Source organism: Lepisosteus oculatus, chromosome 14, assembly GCF_040954835.1.
Source record: "Lepisosteus oculatus isolate fLepOcu1 chromosome 14, fLepOcu1.hap2, whole genome shotgun sequence".
In the NCBI taxonomy this organism is placed as follows: Eukaryota; Metazoa; Chordata; class Actinopteri; order Semionotiformes; family Lepisosteidae; genus Lepisosteus; species Lepisosteus oculatus.
In genome coordinates, this window is record NC_090709.1 from 52,303,057 (window position 1) to 52,321,692 (window position 18,636).

At 44.7% G+C, this 18,636-nt stretch overlaps 9 non-coding genes across 9 annotated transcripts; 6 read left to right on the top strand and 3 right to left on the bottom strand.

The window, feature by feature from the left end:
- Nucleotides 1–13,444: 13,444 nt before the first annotated feature.
- trnaf-gaa (transfer RNA phenylalanine (anticodon GAA)) lies at nucleotides 13,445–13,517 on the top strand. The gene has a single exon. It is a non-coding gene; the product is annotated as a tRNA-Phe (tRNA).
- Nucleotides 13,518–13,626: 109 nt separating this feature from the next.
- Nucleotides 13,627–13,699, top strand: trnav-aac (transfer RNA valine (anticodon AAC)). Its single transcript has one exon. It is a non-coding gene; the product is annotated as a tRNA-Val (tRNA).
- Nucleotides 13,700–14,257: 558 nt separating this feature from the next.
- trnah-gug (transfer RNA histidin (anticodon GUG)) lies at nucleotides 14,258–14,329 on the bottom strand. Its single transcript has one exon. It is a non-coding gene; the product is annotated as a tRNA-His (tRNA).
- Nucleotides 14,330–15,023: 694 nt separating this feature from the next.
- On the top strand, nucleotides 15,024–15,096 carry trnav-cac (transfer RNA valine (anticodon CAC)). Its single transcript has one exon. It is a non-coding gene; the product is annotated as a tRNA-Val (tRNA).
- A 621-nt stretch (nucleotides 15,097–15,717) lies between these two features.
- On the bottom strand, nucleotides 15,718–15,789 carry trnad-guc (transfer RNA aspartic acid (anticodon GUC)). The gene has a single exon. It is a non-coding gene; the product is annotated as a tRNA-Asp (tRNA).
- Nucleotides 15,790–16,813: 1,024 nt separating this feature from the next.
- trnaf-gaa (transfer RNA phenylalanine (anticodon GAA)) lies at nucleotides 16,814–16,886 on the top strand. The gene has a single exon. It is a non-coding gene; the product is annotated as a tRNA-Phe (tRNA).
- Nucleotides 16,887–16,995: 109 nt separating this feature from the next.
- Nucleotides 16,996–17,068, top strand: trnav-aac (transfer RNA valine (anticodon AAC)). The gene has a single exon. It is a non-coding gene; the product is annotated as a tRNA-Val (tRNA).
- A 574-nt stretch (nucleotides 17,069–17,642) lies between these two features.
- trnah-gug (transfer RNA histidin (anticodon GUG)) lies at nucleotides 17,643–17,714 on the bottom strand. Its single transcript has one exon. It is a non-coding gene; the product is annotated as a tRNA-His (tRNA).
- A 694-nt stretch (nucleotides 17,715–18,408) lies between these two features.
- trnav-cac (transfer RNA valine (anticodon CAC)) lies at nucleotides 18,409–18,481 on the top strand. The gene has a single exon. It is a non-coding gene; the product is annotated as a tRNA-Val (tRNA).
- Nucleotides 18,482–18,636: the final 155 nt, after the last annotated feature.

Consider the following 18,636-nt stretch of genomic DNA (forward strand, 5'->3'; position numbering starts at 1 on the left):
GAGGTGAAATGAGAAACAATGGTTTTTGGAGAGATCTTCAATCTTCACAGCCCTGACATGTTCTCTGAAGCGGTCTCCAAGTCTCCTTCCTGTTTCTCCAATATAGAGAGAAACTGGGCATTTACTGCAAGAGATACAGTAAATAAGGTTCCTGGAGGTACAAGATGCCATCTGGGTGATCCAGAATTGTCCTGAGGGGCCTTGAATGAGTGTGGTGTTGGATGTGTACTTGCAGGCGATACAGCGAGCTCTGTTGCAGGGGAAAGTACCTGGTGTGGATGGTTGCTGAGAGCGGTCAAGGGAGCTGTGAACACGAAGGTTGCGCAGATTAGGTGATTGGCGATATGAGATGATGGGGCGGTCAGAAAAGAGGGCCCCAATGGAGGGATCATCCTGTAGGATGGAAAAGTTGTCATTAACAGTCCTGGGGATAGGAAGTGTGTTAGGGAAGCACCAAAGGAATGCGGTTGTTATGGTGGGAGTTCCTGATTGGGTTGATGGTCCGAGGGGTGTTTTTGGCTCGGGCAAGGGCCCTGTCAATAACACTGCTGGGGTATCCTCTGTTGATGGAAAAAGGAGTAGATTTTGAGGGTTTGATTCTGGGAGTCGATGTCGTTGCTGCATATTTGTTGTAGCCGAAGGAACTGTGAAAAAGGGAGAGAATTTTTAGTATGTTTGGGGTGAAAACAAGAGATAGCTGTGTGAATCCGTGGGTTTGTAATAAACAGAAGTGGAGAGTCTGGGGTAGTTGATGGAGAAGTTGATGTCCAGAAACGGAAGAGTAGTGGAAGATATGTTAACCATATATTTGAGGGACAGGTGGAAGTTGGTGAAATGATGCAGGAAGCACTTAAGCTGATCGTTGGAGCATGTGGCGGCAGTGACGCAGTCATCAATATATCGCTTGTAGAGGTCAGGGACATAGCCAGTGTAGAAAGCGAAGAAGCGTTCTTCTACCCAGCCAACAAAGATATTGGCATAGCTGGGTCCCATTCTGGTGCCCATGGCAACTCCACTCACCTGTTGGTAAAAAAAGATTATTGAAGGAGAATGCGTTCAGTCTGAGAACCAGTGTTTCTGGTTGTTGTCCTTTAATTGATCTGGCACCAAAACAGTCAAACAAGTCCATGTGATGAAAACCCTTATGCTCTTTAATGATTTTTTACGCACTAATTTCCCCCCCTCCCACTCATCAGCTTTTGGATGAGAGATTCTGACCACTGTATAAGATCAGAAGCAGTAGAAGAAACGGGCTTCTTTTCTGCTTATTTAACACACTCCTAATGCAAACAACACATTACGAGTACAACGGAAAGGTTGCACCAAATGGGATCAAGCAATTTAAAACATATGTTCAGGGTACAGGAAAGTTGTTATAGAGATGAATGGTATTCATGAAACAAATAATGTTGCAAAAAACTTTGCCAAAAGTCACAACCCATTTAACATTCATCAGACAGGTTAATCAGTTGGATATCTCTTAGGTTCTAAATGCACTTAACGGCTGTATAATGCAAGCAAAAGAGTAAAAAGAACAGTAGTGAACTACATTTCTTACAATAATAAACAGCCATTTGATCTTGTGAATGATCTATCATACACCCTTGAAATGATGTTAAAGATTTGGAAGTTTGCACAGCTTGTAGTCTTTCTAACTCCATGAGACACACAGACAGGGAGAGAAGCTGGGGGTCAGAGCGCAGGGTTGGCCGCTGTGCTCTTGTGCCAAACAGGTCATACAAAGACCGCCATTCCTTATATCTTTCCCTGAACCTGTGCGTCACTTCCTCACCTTCCAGAAGCAAAATATCGAGCTTCCACACACCCTTCCCCACAGTAACAGCTGTTGGAATAGAAATTGTACATGACAGCAGACAATGGTCAGAGAAAAAAAAACAGGGGTTAGGCCTGCGGTCGTGCAAGTAAAATCACGTAACAAAACAAAATGCGTGAGGCTTGGGTCCCATTAGACTAGTCCCATGTGAAACCTGCCCTCCCCTGACTATGAAGTTTGAAGCCATCTTTCAGTTTAAAATCTTTACATAATGTTTGCAATAATATTGATGATTTATCAAATTGGACCCGTCTCTCGCCCCTCATTCTGCCTTCTCTTTCTAAAAGAGAATTAAAATCCCCAGCTAAAACCACTGGTTCCCATCCCAATAAATATACTCAGTTCCTGAATTAGGACATATCTGTCATGTGAGCAACTCAGACAATATATATTTAAGAGTTTAAATTAGACATTCATGAAACCCAGATACACCACCAGTGCTCTCCCTGGTTTCATTACAGGGTGCTGACGTACCTCTACCATCTTATTTTTAATTAGAACAGCTATACCATCAGATTTATTTTCTTTGGACCCACTCCAGATTGATGGGCCCAATGTCCACAGTTCTTCCATATCCTTATAGCAGTTTTTAAAGGGTAACCCACACTCCTGTAACAACACAATATCAGCATTTACCTTCCTCACAAATGATAGTATAGTCCTTGCCCTTAACTTGGAGCGAATGCTTCTCACATTTATTGACACAATATTAAGAGCCATACTTAAAGTAGGACCAGGGGAGACTAAAAGCTCTGGCTACAATCATTCAGTAGGTGACACCTACTATAAAGCCCCCCCCCCCCTTTTGCTTTAATTGTCTCCATAGGATATTTCTCCACCTGCCCTCCTTGAGTCTCTGGTTCTAAAGCTTGGTCAGTAAGATCACATATATTGGAGACATCTAAACCCATGGGAGAACCTACCTGAGGACTCGGAAAATGATCTTCCCTCACTCTACTGCTTGGAGTTAAATCATTTTCTAAATCCAATGTCTCTTTTAGACTGCACCCTCTGTTCTGTACATTTCATTTGAGCACTTTCAGTCTCCACAGGTGGCAGGCTATTGGAAGAGATGCTACCAATCAATTCAGATTCCACCTCACTTTTTGCAACATCATCATTCTCTTTTACCTCCCCCTCATCCCCTTCACTCCATTCTGAACCCTCGCTCTCTTTTTCACCACTTTCTTCAACATCAACCACATCCAGTTCCTGATCCATAACCACTGCTCCAGCCCTAAATGCCTCTTCAAACTCTTCCCGTTTTTGCATTGGTCTTCCCAGTTTTGTTTTATTTGCAAAGGAATTTGGACAGTCTTTAAACACATGACCTTCACACTCACAGAGATTACATTTCCTCACGCTTGTACATTCAGTATATGCATGTCCAATTTCCTTGCACATACCACACACCACCTTTGTACAGGCATCCACAAAGTAACCCAGCTCCCCACATCTCCTGCACGGTTTTGGCTGCCCTTGGCAGAACACAAGGCCTCTATTTTCACCTAATCCAATCAAAGAAGGAATGTGTTTAAATCCACCATAACCATTTTTTGTCTTCATGCAATGAAACAGGTACTCTCCATGCACAGTTCCAGATGTCATTATCATCCAAGACTTTCTGAAGCTCACCTTTCACTAAACAATACTTAGACAACCATGTCACAACATCTTCCTTCATCACCATCTCATTAAACATGCGAACAATCACAGTCCTATTAATTAATAATAATTGCTTACACTTATATAGCGCTTTTCTGGACACTCCACTCAAAGCACTTTACAGGTAATGGGGACTCCCCTCCACCACCACCAGTGTGCAGCATCCACCTGGATGATGTGATGGCAGCCATACTGCGCCAGAACGCTCACCACACATCAGCTTTCAGTGGGGAGGAGAGCAGAGTAATGTAGCCAATTCATAGAGGGGGATTATTAGGAGGCCGTGATTGGTAAGGGCTAATGGGAAATTTGGCCAGGACGCCGGGGTTACACCCCTACTCTTTTCGAGAAACGCCCTGGGATTTTTTAATGACCACAGCGAGTCAGGACCTCGGTTTTAAGTCTCATCCGAAGGACGGCGCCCGTTTACAGTATAGTTTCCCCGTCACTATACTGGGGCATTAGGACCCACACAGACCACAGGGTGAGCACCCCCTGCTGGCCCCACTAACACCTCTTCCAGCAGCAACCTTGGTTTTTCCCAGGAGGTCTCCCATCCAGGTACTGACCAGGCTCACACCACATTAGAAAGATCCATCAGCTTCTGCCATTCAAACATTCTAATCAGGCCCACATCTTTTTTTCCTCCTCTATTTTCATCCAAAATTCTTCCAGTAACTTCACCGATTGAAACTAATGTCAAAACCAATTCCCTTCAGCAAAGTGATTAAGCATTTGACATCATTTGACTTTCTGTAACACCTTCCTTGAAAAGTCCAACCATGAAATATCACCCGAGTGAGCCGAAACCTCACCACCCTTATACACCAAACGTGCGCAAAAGTAACAGCACATGCCGACTCTACAGGCCGCCATGGCCGTTACAAATGTGTCAAAAGCAAACTAAACCTAAACCGAAACCTCATCTGTGCACCAAACCCACCAAAACCCTATTCCCTTAATCTTACACTTATACAAAAACTCCACTCTCGACTTCTGGGTTCAACCCTTTACATCTCGAACACTGGTTAGAGACTCAGTGTGTCCCAGGCTCAGCGGTTATATAGGACAGGACTCGGCGAGCTGCAGGTGAAACTCGTTGTTCTGTGCTCCCCGTGCGGAATGCGTGTCTCCTCCCTCCAGACTCATCAAACCGCCTTCATACTCTACAGCGGGAAAAAAAACTCCCTTTATTGTCTTCATACAGTACATCCCTCTTAAATCCCAGAAACACAGAAACTCCGGGGCGTTTCTATGAGTCAGTACTGGGTTTCTCTGTTCGAGGTTACAAGCAGAAACAATAAAAGTGCTGAAAGCAGGAAGTTATTTCTGCTCGTAGGCATAAACATGTAAAAATTTATTTTCTGATTCCTCAAACCTAATAAAATCCATGTAAGTCTCCTTTTCGTCCCCAATGCATATAACTGAATATAAACCAGTCAAGTTCAGCTACTTTTCTGATGTATATGAACACTAGTTCTGGCGCAGCTGTTACAACAAAGATACTTAAGAACTTTTTTTTCATACGAGCTCTTGCCGTTTTTAAATTGAATATTTTTTTCATTTCGGTAAATCACACGAAACACCAACAACACTCATTGTAAGCATCTGACCAATCACATTCCTGAATTTTAAACCCATTTAGTATTTATTTTTAACTTGTTTTATTTATTTTACACACCTGTTTTAAGTATTCTTGCCATTTTTAGCATATTGTAAGTGGATTTTTTCAAACATTTTATTTTTTAAATCATATCAACCCATTGTAACTTCCCATTGATAATTCCTGAGCTTTATAACTGTGTATTATTTCTTTTTACCTTGTTTTATTTTTTTATTATTTTACAGAGCTTTTTAATATATTGTGAGCATTTTAGTGTCATTTTAAAATAGGACGATCAATGCTCCTGACTTTTAAACCTGTATTTATTCTGACATTATTCTCTCCACCTGCAGATGAGGGAGGTATTTGATTTTAAATTTGTTGATTTGGGGGGAAAATGTACAGTCATTTCCTTGTATGTATCACCAGTGGGAAACTTTTTTTGGATGAATTGCATTTTTGGATGAATTGCAATCTTTACTTCAAGGCCTTCAGGCTGATATAGAAATGACGGGAGATTTAAATGACACATTTGATAAATCCGACAGGAACAGCATAACATTTAAAATGGCAGAACCCTCTAAAGTACTGAAAAAATTCCGGCACATTCATAATAAATACAATTTATTTAATTTAAAGCATAAAATTTGCTTTAAAAAGAAAACCACAATTTGTACAATATCATATTTCAATATCGACATTCAGATGAAGAATTTGAGGATTTGAATATCAATAAAGAGTACATCGATTTTGGGACAATGTTTGCATCTGAATAATCCTTCCTCCTGGAAAGAAGGAAAAAAAAGTTTTGAGTCTCAGTCTTCAGGATCCCCCCCAAAAAACGTGCAAATTTGTTTCCGATGTATTTTGGATAAAGATATAACTCTCATAGAAGATACATTTTATCAGTTGAATGCAGTCGATACTTTCGACTTTTTATATGATGATAGGACCTACATTTAGGGCTCAGTACTGATAACACTGCTGCTATTGATTGAGTAGAAATAATTGATGTACTGGCAGTTTTTTTTCTGAGGCAAGAGGTCCTAGAACACCTCCTATAAAAATGTTAAGATTCAGAGCAAGAAATATTTTTCCACCTCACCTAATGCTATTGCATTAACGAGGCTGGAGTTGGCTTCTTATTCGCCAGCTGCTTTGTGTTTTTCGTTCCATCTTAAATGCTACTGCTGTGATGTTATGTCGTCTTTCGCCTGTAGATGGCTCTCTACAGTCATTTTTAAAAATACTTATCCGGATGTATTATTGTACATTTCCTCAGTAAAGGGGAATATGTAAGTAGAGACTGTCCAAATTGCATATTTGTATGAAACACATTTCAGAAACACAACTCACAATAAAACAAACTGGCATGTTATACCACGAGTAAATAAGACAAAGGCAAAACGTAAATTCACTGGCACTTCCTGCATATTTTCCACGACCTTGCCTTCTGATCATAAAAAGTCTCAAACTCTTGCATTTTACAAGAAATTTTAATATAGCAGTTTTAAATGGGACATTTAGAACATGGCATATGAGACTATATGGTTAACTGAGGATGAGCAGAGGGTGATCGAACCTACCTCCTGGTTATAAAAATGTCTAAAAATTCTGACACAGATGTGTGAGAGACAATGGAAAAGACTATCAAAATCCTGAACTTCAGGACATTGTACTGTACCGTTTTTTAAATACAACCCTCTGAACATGGCATGAGAGAATACATTGTCAAATGGTAAATGCAATGTTTGCTATATTTCTAGGGCCCTCCCTCCTGATTTTAAAATCGTCTCATATTTCTGACATCAAGGTGTGAGACACAATATAACAGACTGTCAAAATCCTGAACTTCAGGACATTTTATGATACCATTTTAAAAATATGACCCTCTGAGCATGGCATGTGAGAAAATGGCATGTGAGAATGCATTGGGAAAAGATGAATGCAATTTCTGCTGAATTGCTATTGCCCTCCCTCCTGATTACAAACTCGTCTCACAATTCTGAGACTGAGGTGTGAGACACAATGTAACAGACACTATTAAATTGTGAAGTACAAGAGATTATACTGTTACGTTTTTTTTTTAATATTGACCCTCTGGCATGTGAAGACTTGTAGTCAACAAAATAGCACACATTCTGCCAATTTGCTTTGTCCCTCCTTCCTCGTTACCAAAACATCTTAGTATACCGACACTAAGGTAAATGTCTCTAAATCCAGAAGTTAAGTTGTCAAAGTATATCGGAGTCAACCGATACTGATCAGGTTCTGCTGCTGCTGAGCCCGCAGCCTTCACCATAAGGTCCAATTCCCAAGCCTGTACCCTTCAGAAATTGCAGTATAGAATGAAAAAAACTCTAATAGATATCGGCCACTGTTGGCGATTTTCCTTTAAGAGAGATAGATAATACTTTATTAATCCCGTAGGGAAATTGACAAATGATTCTCCAGAAATTTTCACTTTCACTGAGACCGAGGAGTGTTAAGCTGTACATGAGTCTTTGTGGCTCGGTTGTTAACAAAAAGGGTGGTGGTTTGAACCTTCCCAGGGACGCTATGAGCCTTTTAATGTACACACCCGTCTCACTTTACCTCCACGGCCGGTCTTGTACCGCAATCAAATACAGAGCCCGCAGGGGGCAGTAGGCTCGCAAATATAGCTCACTGTGTATATAATGAAGAAGCGGAGGTTAGTTTCTCATCTGCATGTTGCAGAGCCTTATGCAACTCGCAACAACAGTTGGGGTTTGATCCCTGCACGGGCTATTAGTTGAAAGACCATTGTAAATGACGTGTAACAGATTTATCCAGCTGGCTTTTATGTTTCATACTAAATTGCTATCTTGAAACCAAAATAATTAGAAATATGGAACACAACTGTTGTTCCCCATGAAGGAAAGCTGTTTTACACTGACGTCACTCCTTTTTATTTAATCCAGATTTTAAAAACAACTCCGCCCTATCAAAGGAAAATGTTACACAAAAGTTGGAAAGCACACTCTGAATCCATCTGTATATTTGATTTCCGCAATCCGTTCAAGACTGCCTATGTTAATCGTAAGTGTATAGATGAAACATTTAATATATTGTTCAGTTTAAATCAAAATGCTTTACTACTACAAGAGAGAAGTATAGTATGGAGGATGCGACAAATGTGTGATTTCTTGGAAGAAAACTCCCAGTGGGCATTGATTCGTCGAATATACGTATATTTACGGCGAAATTACGTCTATACGTATATATACGTCGCCTAGACGTATAATCAATGTCGAATTGCAACCGTAAAATCGACGACATGAATAAACGCATATATAACGTCGAAAACACATCTAACACAGTGCCTGAGGCTTTTTACTGTAAATTACGAAGTAAATTATTTTGGCAGTAATTAATTTACACGTGTATAATAAATATAGTAAATATAATAAATTAATTACTGCCAAAATAATTTACTTCGTGCACTGTGCAGAGTGCCGTATACTCCTAGTTGCGGCACACACGATACATACAGTAAAAAGCCCCAGGCACTGTGTTAGATGTGTTTTCGACGTTATCTATGCGTTTATTCATGTCGTCGATTTTACGGTTGCAATTCGACGTTGATTATACGTCGAGGCGACGTATATATACGTATAGACGTAATTTCGTAAATATACGTATATTCGACGAATCAATGCCCACAGCTTGGCATACAAGGGTTTTGCGGAGGGGGTCTTGCCACCTGCCTGAAAAAAAAAAAACAGTAAAATGTTTGAGTGCCTATAGAGTTTCTATTTTTATTTTCTTGACAAAAGTTGATACCAGTAAGAGTATCAGCAGTATCAGTAGCTGTAGTAAGAGCAGCAGCAGTATCAGTAGCTGTAGTAAGAGTATCAGCAGTATCAGTACTGCTGAACACCCCGTCCCCCATTAGTGCGCGGTGCCCGGGGAAAAATCTGTAGGGGGGCGTCTGAAATTCTGAGGGGGGGTGATATTTCGGTTGAAACAGAGCTGTACGGTGCAGCTACCCAAATGAAATCTCGCAGCTATGCCATTGATTAGTGCTTCATGATAGAAGATACGACTAGCAATCTGGTATTTGCGATGAAGTTCAGTTTCACATTTTTCGTCACTCTCACGGTTTGTATTGCCTGGAGCGAAAAGTACCATAAGCATTCATTTTTGCAGCTACATGGACGTTCTGAATCGTTAAGAAAAAAATGTTGTAAAACCAACAGAAAGCACAGACTGCTATAACTAGTCCTAGTTATATAACGATTTTAAGTATAATGATAAACTACTGCAAGGAATCGGTCCACCTGAGCAAACAGGATCGTAATGTTGACACTCAATAACGACACTGATATGTGCAGTTCCTGGACGGATAGCCCTCCTGCCCATCAAATAGACTGAGTGACTGTTCGTGTCATTTAGTGTTGTCTGACCATTGACAAAGTACAACTATTTTTTTAGGGCGCAAATTAAGTTAGGTAAATCTTTTTGCCCAAAACTGAAGGGGCGACATTCCCCCCTCCCCCCGTGATGCCAGGCCTGTCCCCATCCTATTCTATAATGTCATTATATATAATACCATACAACAGTGACCGATCCTTACTAACTGCATGCGTTAAAATTGCACATCAGCTCATAGCAGGGGGCACATAGCCGCGATGTATTATCAATGTTAAATTTCAACCATAATATCGACAACATTAATAAACGCATACGTTGAGAAAATATCGAACCCAGCATATTTTCTGGTTATATACCACAATGCATTGCTAGTATTCGTTGGTCACCATTTTGGACACGTTTTTCAAACGTAGAAGTATATCCGCAAAAATCTCAGCAATCCTCTTTTGACGAGTAAGTATGAACAATAATAATACTATCTGAATACATACAGATCTTTCTTAATATTATTTTGATTAAAATAGTACGTGAATAAGCAAAAAAATGGCACATAAAATAATGTGAATGGGGAAGATGACACAAAATCGTTTTGCCGTTTCTCTTATTCTTATTCTATGTTGTACTTTCAAACTTTGGGTACTCTTTAATTAGGACAGACTTTATTGCTCAACTGCTATGATGCAAACCAAATTTTATAATTTAATTTCAGCTTTGAGCTTAGTAAACCGTTCATTTTTTAGATTATACTAAAGAAGATATTAATCATCATTTATTTGGGAAGTAACATTATATAATTTTCTCCTAGCTGCGGTGCTGAAGTCCCACCCTACATCAACAGAAAAAGAAATAAAGGAGCACACAATGTGTTACTTGAAGAATGCATATGCAAGGCAGGGGGCCAGGAGATCTGGACTCTGAAAATAATAGGTTTTTGGTTCTAACTGTTATGACAATTAGACAGGGTTTGCAAATATTGGACAAAAATCGTCTTAACTTCCATTGAAATATTTTTTTTTCTTGGAAATATAGAAGTTGTACATTTTAAAATGTATATTTGAATCAAAATGTGGTTTTGAGTTAGTGTGTTAATGTAATTAGTTTTGTGTTTGTCATTACTATACTGTATATTGCCATGTTACCAGAATTTGTAGCTGAAGTTTAAGAGTTTTAAACTAGTTGTGTTTTTTATGATTATTGCCCATATGTTGATTGTTGATTGACTGATTGATTGTATACAAGTATAATTTGAAATACATATGTTTCAGGTGTGAATGTGTATTTTCAGAATAAATTTCTAAACCTAATCATTGGCTTGGTTTACTTGTTTCTACACCTATAAAATCTATCTTTGATGTATAATAGACCTCTACCCATATACGTATAATAGACCTCTAATGTTATCCGTATAATAGACCTCTAACCATATACGTATAATAGACCTCTAAAGTTATCCGTATAATAGACCTCTAACCATATACGTATAATAGACCTCTAAAGTTATACGTATAATAGACCTCTAACCATATACGTATAATAGTCCTCTAAAGTTATCCGTATAATAGACCTCTAAAGTTATCCGGAACTCTAACCATATATGTATAATAGTCTTCTCAATTTATCCGTATAATAGAACTCCAACCATTTATGTATAATGAACGTCTAAACATAGACGTTTAATTGACGTATAACTTTAAACGTATATTAGAATTTCATTCTAGACGAATTGTAGACCACATTTAGACGTCTAAGGTATGCGTTTAATAGACGTATATTATACGTCTTTTGCCCACTGGGATACTAATTGTACAATGCAGATTTATGCGGCATTCGTACTGGATTTGAGTGGGATTCTGAAATACTTCTTGCAAAGGTATTCAGACTTTCTTGAACCTATAAAAAAAACACAGACCTGAAACTCCCTAGCTTCCAATCTCTGATGTTACTGTCCTTAAACTAGGACGTGATGTTCTGCAGACGTGTGCATAATGTCCTGTTTTCTTACAGTGTAGACATTTTGCTGTTCACGCTCCGCATTCATCTGCTTTGTGCATTGTTAGTTCGTACCTGTAACAAGTAATGTCAGCCGTCCCCTGTTCTTCTATATCTCTAGCATGACTGCGTCCTGCTGCTCGGCTTTTGTTTGTAAACTTTGTTTGTAAAGTTCAGTGTCACTTTGTCACTGTGGTCAGAAAGCATTCTTGATTCTGCATCGGGGTAAAGTTAGCTTGAAGTTCGAAAACGATTTTGCCACGCCTGTAGCGTTTACACGAAACCTCTTAGATTCGCGAGAATACTTGCTTTGTGCATAAAATACATTGTGAATGCTTTCTCAGCCTTTACTTTTTCGTTTATATTACATTTCTTGGACCAAGCACGAATAGTCTTTTGTCCATATCTTCGCAACGGAAGCACAGAACGCCTTCAAACCAATTGCATTTTAAAGACCACGACGTGGATATTTCCACAGCCTCTACATCAAAGTATCAGTGAGCTAATTATCTTTTTTTAAACCTCCGGTTTTTCATCGATGCGTAATTACGCACTAACTGGAACCCGGGGGACCGCTGTATACACAAGTTCACAACGCGAGAAATACTGTTCAATACGGCTTCATGCGAAAAACCCGTATATGACCATAGGCAACAGAATAGCGCAGTCTCCAATTACTCAGACTGTAAGCACGGGAATAAAGCTTTGTCTGAATTCTGAAACCCTTCCTTTACGTCCTGTTTTCATTCAGGTAAGAGTCAACTATATGCACAATACTACTGACAGCAGGAAGATGAAAATATTCTTTACTCAGCAGCTTATTAAAAACAGCTCCCATGATGTTCAAACGGATTTTTTACACAGAACACTGACACAGCTTTGCGTTCTGAATCTCTTTTTCTCGTGTGTTTATTTAATCTGGCACAATGTACTGGGATAGGGGTATTCTGTTCACAAACCAATATCATTTAAACCACAGCACCCACAATGCTGCAAGTAAGTGTTTTGCACACTAAGCAGAGAGCGATGTCTTCCTCGTTAGTATAGTGGCAAGTATCCCCACCTGTCACGCGGGAGACCAGGGTACATCAGAACATGCATTGAAGTGAAAGCAGGATGCGCTGCGACATCCACTGTGCAGATCCCGCCACACTAAGAGGTGAGTGGGTCTGTTCGATCACAGCGCTAGGCGAATCCCCAAACAGTGTGCGTGGCAACAAACGAAACGGGTCTGTTTCCGCCCGGTTTCGATCCGGGGAAATCGGGCCCAGTAGTGGCGGGATCTGTACAGTGCATGTCGCAGCGCTTCAATGTGCTTCCTGATGTCCTACCCCGAGAACAGAAAAGACAGCATCCACAGCAACAACAGCTCAGGTCTCTGCACAGGAGCTAAGCTGCCCTCATCTCCTCTGCTCTGCGGCTCCTGCGGAGTGGAGTCCCGCCTGGAGCCGTGTTTGCAGGCGGCGGCTCCCCGCGCCCTGTCTGTACGTCGTGTCCAAGAGCTCCTGGGAGGAAGAGAGAGCCCTCCCACTCGGGGGCTTTTCCACGGTCTGTGTGAGGAGGGGCGGGTGTGTCCAGTAGCTGGAAGCGGAAGCCTGGGGCGGCGGAGAGCTGTGATCGTGCAGACCTTGAGGTGTCACCTCTTTGTCTGCTTTCCCGCCCCCCCTCCGCCCAAGCTCTGCTCCAAAGTAGCCCGGCAACCCCTCACACCTGCACGTGTCACAACCTAAGGTGCGGTCATGAGACACCCATGGGGTGTCGTTCTGTTCTTGCTAATTGTTTCCTGCCCGTCGCAGGCAGGAATCCATGCGAGGAAGATGCGCTGGACAGAGCTCAGAGGGCGCAGCTGGGTGGCTTTCCTTCTGAGTGACGTTCCTGCAACACTCTCCCGCTACTCTTGGTGCGCTCATGCCACAACACAGGAAGGCTGGAGCAGGTGGCTGTGGGCTTTGCGCACTGCCGAAATAGCTCAGTTGGGAGAGCGTTAGACTGAAAATCTAAAGGTCCCTGGTTCGATCCCGGGTTTCGGCATTTTGTTTCATCGCGCCCTTTGTTCCTCTCTCCAGCGCCACCTGCCTAAAGTGACGCGTCCCTTTCTCAGCCCGAAACGCAAGCGAGACACCAGCAGCAGTCCCTGCAGGTTTCCGTAGTGTAGCGGCTATCACGTTCGCCTAACACGCGGAAGGTCCCCGGTTCGAGACCGGGCGGAAACAGCCTCGTTTTGCAAGCTCCTGTACTTCACAGAGGTCTTGAGCGACCGGTCATTTGTTCCCAATGTATTTCCGGTGCCTTCGTGCACTCTTGTACCAAACGCACGTTCCTTCTGTACGCGGAGCCGATCATTTGCAATTGGGCTGTGCCGGCAAACCAGGACGAGCTCTGTCGGCTCAAAAGCAGCGCAGGACCTGCAAGAACAACAGAAAGATTAGCATCCAGCGGGGGCCTCTTAGTGAGCCCAAGAGCCCAGCAACAGGGCTGGGCGCATTGTTCCATTCTCCGCCCACTCTCGGTGTAAACAAGTCCCTCCTGGTCTCTGCTTGAAATGCACTTTCCTGCGTTTGCTTTGGTGTAACTGGCTTCCCCTGCATGGGCGAATGTGAAGAAGATCCTTAGTAAGTCATTGAAGAAAACCGAGAAGAGGTCGGAGTGGCCTCTGTCGTTCATCAACGATCCAGTCAGGCAGTACTCCTCTGTAAAGCGCCGTTCGTTCACGTCGATTGGCTTTTTTTTGCCTTCATTCGTGCGTGTAGTAAAAGCAGACGCCCCTATTCTGCCGTGACCCGGATTCGAACCGGGGTTGTTGCGGCCACAACGCAAAGTACTGACCACTATACGATCACAGCGAGTTACCGAGACACACGCGGCAGGGCGGAAAGGGCTGTGCTCTCTTCGTGTGACATAATTCGGAAAAGTCCTGACGTTGCATTTCAACTGAGCCCCAGTATACATCGACCCTTCGACACTCTGAGTGACAACTCTCTTGCGTGTTTTCTCATATTTATGTAGTTTGCTTGCTTGATGCCGTGAACAGCATGGTTGTTCGCTGCCATATAGTCTAGCGGTTAGGGTTCCTGGTTTTCACCCAGGCGGTTCGACTCGGTTTTGCCTCCTGCTTTCCAAAAGATCAGCACCGTGTACGAAAGAGCCGCATTAAAACTACTCGAACGTGCAAAACGTGCGAGAAGAGGGGGCGCTTGTTTCCAACCGAAACTTCTCGCGTGTGAGACGAGCTGATCATCGCTGTGGGAGGGTTACTCTGGTAGACAGGGCTGACCTTCGGCAATAGGATTTATAGTCTCCAAGATGATATTTGCACTTTCTGGAGAGGCGATTTTCTCCACTTCAGTAGCCCGATTTCGTCGATTGCGTGGAGAGGGCTGTAGAATGTGGCGCCGCCTTTCCTGCTCCGTCCATGACAGGCGTGCTGGTCTCTGGAGAGAGAGCACGGTCCATCAGCGCACTCCAATAAAGGCACTGGAAGCAGCTAAATCGCATTGGCGAAGCTCAGCGCTGGGCAGCTGGGCACGTCTCACCACCGTTTCCGTAGTGTAGTGGTTATCACGTTCGCCTCACACGCGAAAGGTCCCCGGTTCGAAACCGGGCGGAAACAGACATCTTTTGTCGCCAGGCACAAAAGGGGATTGGGGATTCGCCTAGCGCTGTGATCGAACAGACCCACTGGACCCACCTCTTAGTGTGGCGGGATCTGCACAGTGCATGTCACAGCGCATCCTGCTTTCACTTCAAGGCGCGTCCTGATGCACCCCAGTCTCCCGCGTGACAGGTGGGGACAGGTGACAGGTCCTATACTAACGAGGAAGACATCGCTCTCTCCGACCCCCGGCATCGTGTCCCGACCCACCGTGCTGGAAGCCGACGCGTGCTGTGATTCCTTTACGGAGCAGAAATGACAACCGAGGAGCCGAGAGATCATTTCAGCATTTCGCGTCTGAACGGAAAACACAAACGACCAACTCGGAATGACTTGCCTTTGACGCTTCTCAAAGCGTTCTTTGTGCATCGAACAGACCCACTCACCTCTTAGTGTGGCGGGATCTGCACAGTGCATGTCGCAGCGCTTCCTGCTTTCACTTCAATGTGCTTCCTGATGTCGAGTCGACTGCCGTGCGGAGACTCTGAAAGCGAGAGCAATGAAAAGGTGCACGACGCTGTGAAAGAAAACAGAGAAGTGAAAGGCAGTCATTTCTCTAAGGAGGTGAAAGAAAAGCTACTCCCCGTCGGGGAATCGAACCCCGGTCTCCCGCGTGACAGGCGGGGATACTTGCCACTATACTAACGAGGAAGACATCGCTCTCTCCAACCCCCGGCATCGTGTCCCGACCCAGCATGCTGGAAGCCGACGCGTGCTGTGATCCCTTTACGGAGCAGAAATGACAACCGAGGAGCCGAGAGATCATGTCAGCATTTCGCGTCTGAACGGAAAACACAAACGACCAACTCGGAATGACTTGCCTTTGACGCTTTTCAAAGTGTTCTTTGTGCACGACGACTGCGCCGCCTAGCAGATACAAAGGGGTTGTACAACTTTGAACTAGCAAATGGAAGAGGGCTAAGCCCCCTCTCTTTTAGCCCAGGTTCGATCTGTCTCCCAGAATCACCAAGGCGCACACACACACACACCCGTGCCGTTGAAGTGCTCTGCTTCATTTCTAAGTGCAACTCAACATTCACTCCTACCCCGAGTGCAGAAAAGACAGCATCCACAGCAACAACAGCTCAGGTCTCTGCACAGGAGCTAAGCTGCCCTCATCTCCTCTGCTCTGCGGCTCCTGCGGAGTGGAGTCCTGCCTGGAGCCGTGTTTGCAGGCGGCGGCTCCCCGCGCCCTGTCTGGGCGTCGTGTCCAAGAGCTCCTGGGAGGAAGAGCGAGCCCTCCCACTCGGGGGCTTTTCCACGGTCTGTGTGAGGAGGGGCGGATGTGTCCAGTAGCTTATCGAGCGGAAGCCTGGGGCGGCGGAGAGCTGTGATCGTGCAGACCTTGAGGTGTCACCTCTTTGTCTGCTTTCCCGCCCCCCCTCCGCCCAAGCTCTGCTCCAAAGTAGCCCGGCAACCCCTCACACCTGCACGTGTCACAACCTAAGGTGCGGTCATGAGACACCCATGGGGTGTCGTTCTGTTCTTGCTAATTGTTTCCTGCCCGTCGCAGGCAGGAGTCCATGCAAGGAAGATGCGCTGGACAGAGCTCAGAGGGCGCAGCTGGGTGGCTTTCCTTCTGAGTGACGTTCCTGCAACACTCTCCCGCTACTCTTGGTGCGCTCATGCCACAACACAGGAAGGCTGGAGCAGGTGGCTGTGGGCTTTGCGCACTGCCGAAATAGCTCAGTTGGGAGAGCGTTAGACTGAAGATCTAAAGGTCCCTGGTTCGATCCCGGGTTTCGGCATTTTGTTTCATCGCGCCCTTTGTTCCTCTCTCCAGCGCCACCTGCCTAAAGTGACGCGTCCCTTTCTCAGCCCGAAACGCAAGCGAGACACCAGCAGCAGTCCCTACAGGTTTCCGTAGTGTAGCGGCTATCACGTTCGCCTAACACGCGAAAGGTCCCCGGTTCGAGACCGGGCGGAAACAGCCTCGTTTTGCACGCTCCTGTACTTCACAGAGGTCTTGAGCGACCGGTCATTTGTTCCCAATGTATTTCCGGTGCCTTCGTGCACTCTTGTACCAAACGCACGTTCCTTCTGTACGCGGAGCCGATCATTTGCAATTGGGCTGTGCCGACAGACCAGGTCGAGCTCTGTCGGCTCAAAAGCGGCGCAGGACCTGCAAGAACAACAGAAAGATTAGCATCCAGCGGGGGCCTCTTAGTGAGCCCAAGAGCTCATCAAGAATCGGCTCCAGCAACAGGGCTGGGCGCATTGTTCCATTCTCCGCCCACTCTCGGTGTAAACAAGTCCCTCCTAGTCTCTGCTTGAAATGCACTTTCCTGCGTTTGCTTTGGTGTAACTGGCTTCCCCTGCATGGGCGAATGTGAAGAAGATCCTTAGTAAGTCATTGAAGAAAACCGAGAAGAGGTCGGAGTGGCCTCTGTCGTTCATCAACGATCCAGTCAGGCAGTACTCCTCTGTAAAGCGCCGTTCGTTCACGTCGATTGGCTTTTTTTTGCCTTCATTCGTGCGTGTAGTAAAAGCAGACGCCCCTATTCTGCCGTGACCCGGATTCGAACCGGGGTTGTTGCGGCCACAACGCAAAGTACTGACCACTATACGATCACAGCGAGTTACCGAGACACACGCGGCAGGGCGGAAAGGGCTGTGCTCTCTTCGTGTGACATAATTCGGAAAAGTCCTGACGTTGCATTTCAACTGAGCCCCAGTATACATCGACCCTTCGACACTCTGAGTGACAACTCTCTTGCGTGTTTTCTCATATTTATGTAGTTTGCTTGCTTGATGCCGTGAACAGCATGGTTGTTCGCTGCCATATAGTCTAGCGGTTAGGGTTCCTGGTTTTCACCCAGGCGGTTCGACTCGGTTTTGCCTCCTGCTTTCCAAAAGATCAGCACCGTGTACGAAAGAGCCGCATTAAAACTACTCGAACGTGCAAAACGTGCGAGAAGAGGGGGCGCTTGTTTCCAACCGAAACTTCTCGCGTGTGAGACGAGCTGATCATCGCTGTGGGAGGGTTACTCTGGTAGACAGGGCTGACCTTCGGCAATAGGATTTATAGTCTCCAAGATGATATTTGCACTTTCTGGAGAGGCGATTTTCTCCACTTCAGTAGCCCGATTTCGTCGATTGCGTGGAGAGGGCTGTAGAATGTGGCGCCGCCTTTCCTGCTCCGTCCATGACAGGCGTGCTGGTCTCTGGAGAGAGAGCACGGTCCATCAGCGCACTCCAATAAAGGCACTGGAAGCAGCTAAATCGCATTGGCGAAGCTCAGCACTGGGCCGCTGGGCACGTCTTACCACCGTTTCCGTAGTGTAGTGGTTATCACGTTCGCCTCACACGCGAAAGGTCCCCGGTTCGAAACCGGGCGGAAACAGACATCTTTTGTCGCCAGGCACAAAAGGGGATTGGTAATTCGCCTAGCGCTGTGATCGAACAGACCCACTGGACCCACCTCTTAGTGTGGCGGGATCTGCACAGTGCATGTCACAGCGCATCCTGCTTTCACTTCAAGGCGCGTCCTGATGCACC